Source organism: Mandrillus leucophaeus, unplaced genomic scaffold (assembly GCF_000951045.1).
Source record: "Mandrillus leucophaeus isolate KB7577 unplaced genomic scaffold, Mleu.le_1.0 Scaffold289, whole genome shotgun sequence".
In the NCBI taxonomy this organism is placed as follows: Eukaryota; Metazoa; Chordata; class Mammalia; order Primates; family Cercopithecidae; genus Mandrillus; species Mandrillus leucophaeus.
Window position 1 is genome coordinate 2,163,634 of NW_012103020.1, and position 3,001 is coordinate 2,166,634.

Below are 3,001 nucleotides of genomic sequence, written 5' to 3' on the forward strand. Positions count from 1 at the left end.
ATGAATTGTAGATTTGTTCTCTTTACATAATCCCATATTTCTTGGAGGTTTTATTCATTTTTTAAAAATTATTTTTTCTTTATTTTTATCTGACTCAGTTGATTTAAGGAACCAGTCTTCAAGCTCTGGGATTCTTACCTCAGCTTGGTTTATTCTGCTAGTAATACTCCCAATTGTATTATGAAATTCTTGCAGTGAGGTTTTCAGTCTAGAAGTTTACTTTGGTTCATTCTTAAAACAGCTATTTTTTTTTTCATTCAGCTCTTGGATCATTTTACTGGATTCCTTGGATTGGGTTTTAACTTTCTCCTGAATCTTGATGGGCTTCCTTGCCATTGATCTGAACTTTATGTCAATCATTTTAGTCATTTCAGACTGGTTAAGAACTATTGCTGGGGAGCTGGTGTACTCATTTGGAAGTAAGGGGACATTCTGGCTTTTTGAATTGCCAGAACTCTTTTCTTCTCATCTGGTGGTGGTGGGGCGGGGGTTGAGGGGGTTGGTGTTCTTTTTTTAATTGCGGTGAAAGTTGAGTGTAGTCAGTTGGCTTCATTTATGAATGCTTTCAGAGGGCCAGAGCTCCGTGTGGTATCTCCATGTGTGGGTGAATTCTTGAACTTGGTTTCACAGGTGTATATATTAGCAGGATAATTTTTGTTGTTGTAGTTTGGGTTGTGATCCAATAGATGGCGGTTAAGTGTAATGGCTGGTAGCTAGGTTAATACCCAGCCATGGGGCTGTTTTGTATTTCCTTGTATTTGCAAGGTTGCTTTGTTTTGGTTGTGGGGGATAGAGAGATGGTCCCTTCACCAGATCCACTCCTGGGCCTTGGTGGATCTCCCTTTGAAGATTTGCACTGTATATGTACTTCTTTTGTTAGATCTCCTGGGCGGTGGGGCCCTGCCAGGTAGAAGCTGCTGTAGGGAGATATGCCATAACCTTTCTAAACTGGCCCTATGGAGGAGGTACACCCTACTCTGCCCTGACCAGAAAACCTGCACATCTCACCTCTCTCAGTGGTTTGAGGGTGCAGGCTCCTCCACAGCTCTAGTGTTGGCCACAGATCTTGGCTTCATACTCCCAAGCTGTGTGCCGCAGCCCTGGGGCAGCAGGATGCCTTGTGGCTCGCAGTCAGGTTCTAGCTGCACTGGGGGATCCAATGTGCTCCTGGGTCACTGGGAAAGTACTCAGGTGCAGCATTGCACTCAGGCTGGGCTTTGGGGGCTGTGCTGTCCACCCACTCCTGCAGGGCAGCTAGGTATGGGCCCTGGGAGGAGCTGCCAGGTAGAAGACATCACCGAGCAGACATGTCCCAGTCCCCCAGCAAAGCAGGCTCCACTCTCTCTCCTGGCTTGGAGAACAACTAGGGCATGTGCCTCCTGGAGGGGGGATGAGAAGCCCTGGGTGGGTGTCTATGGCCACTCTCTGCTGGAGCTGCCCAATGCCCAAAAGCTCCCAGACTCCACACTGTCTGAAGACCTATCTCTGCCTGTACCCCAAGGAGATTCCCCCTGCCAGCTCACACATCCATGGGGGATACAGGGTCTCCTTATAGCTTGGATCCCAGAGGTCCATGGTAAGGGTGAGCCGTCCCTCAGTTCCTTCACTCACCCTTTCCCAGGAGCCATTCAGGGCCAGAAACTTGCCCTGGAGTTCAGGTACCCCATGCAGGGTTCCCAGCTTCCTCCCACTTCAGCCTCAGCTTCAACATTGCCTCTCCATCCACTTTTGACATTTTCTCTCCAAAGATCTACTAAAATGTGGTGGTTTATTTGATAATTTGGTTTCTTTTGGTTGGAGCAATACTTCCTGGCTGTGTCTAGTCAGCTGTCTTGTCTGTCCGCCTCACCCCAATAGCACTTTTTCTTTTTTTTAGAGACAGGGTCTCACTCTGTCACCCAGGTGGGAGTGCAGTGGCACAATTATAGCTCACTGCAACCTCAGATTTTTAGGCATAAGTAATACTTTGCCTCAGCCTCTTAAGTAGCTGGAATTACAGAAATTGCTATCATATAATATGTTTCTTTTAGTCTCCATGATATACATTTGTTTAATCAATGATATTACATGACTTAGTTATGATTTTCCACTATGTCTTGCATATGAGGACAGAAAACCTGCCTTTGAAAACTTGTCCCTCAGAGGTAACAATTTTGATCACTCTTGTAGTAGATGGAAGGCAAAGTCTATATGTTTTCTATTTGAATGTATCATTTCTCCATAACAAAGTCACCCAAAGCATGGTCATATGATGGAAAATACACTAAATTGTAGGTTTTTAAAAATATATTTTATTAATTTATTTTTCAGTAGACATGGGGTTTTACCATGTTGCCCAGGCTGGTCTTGAACTCTTGGGCTCAAGCGATATGCCTACCTTGGCTTCCCAAAACGTTGGAATTATCGCCATGAGCCACGGCATCCAGCCAAGTTTCAGATTCTTAAAGAAGATCTATTTAGTTCCATTCCATTTTATTTAACAAGTACTTTTTAATTAACAACGATAAAACACTAGGCTTGTTTATATAAGTAAAATAAAGTCATATATGATTGTTATCCATGGTCCAAAATAACATTATGGCATAAGATTAGGTGGTTTCTGGCTGGTAGTATATTAGGCTTAGTCAAAATCTTTTTAGTATAAGCTATAAGAGACACTGTGGAAGTCTTTATGTGCAATACTTTTAACAAACCCAATTCAAGTCTGAATTCTAAGTGCTGTGCCCTAGTACTGATGTCCTGAATGACATAGCCTGTTACTGTTCATAATTGCTTTTGATGGAGCTTAAGACACCATGACCTTTTCCTCCCTGGGTCTTATCATCACAGTTTTACCATTAAATCTTGTTCTGGATTCATAAGAAGACCCACGTTAGTAGCAGAACTAGCTCACGATAGTGCCTTAACTCTCAGGAGAGAAAATGGAATTAATTACTCCTGATAGTACTTATAGTTTTAAAACAGAGACTCATTTACTTATTGGACATATGAAGGACCAAGA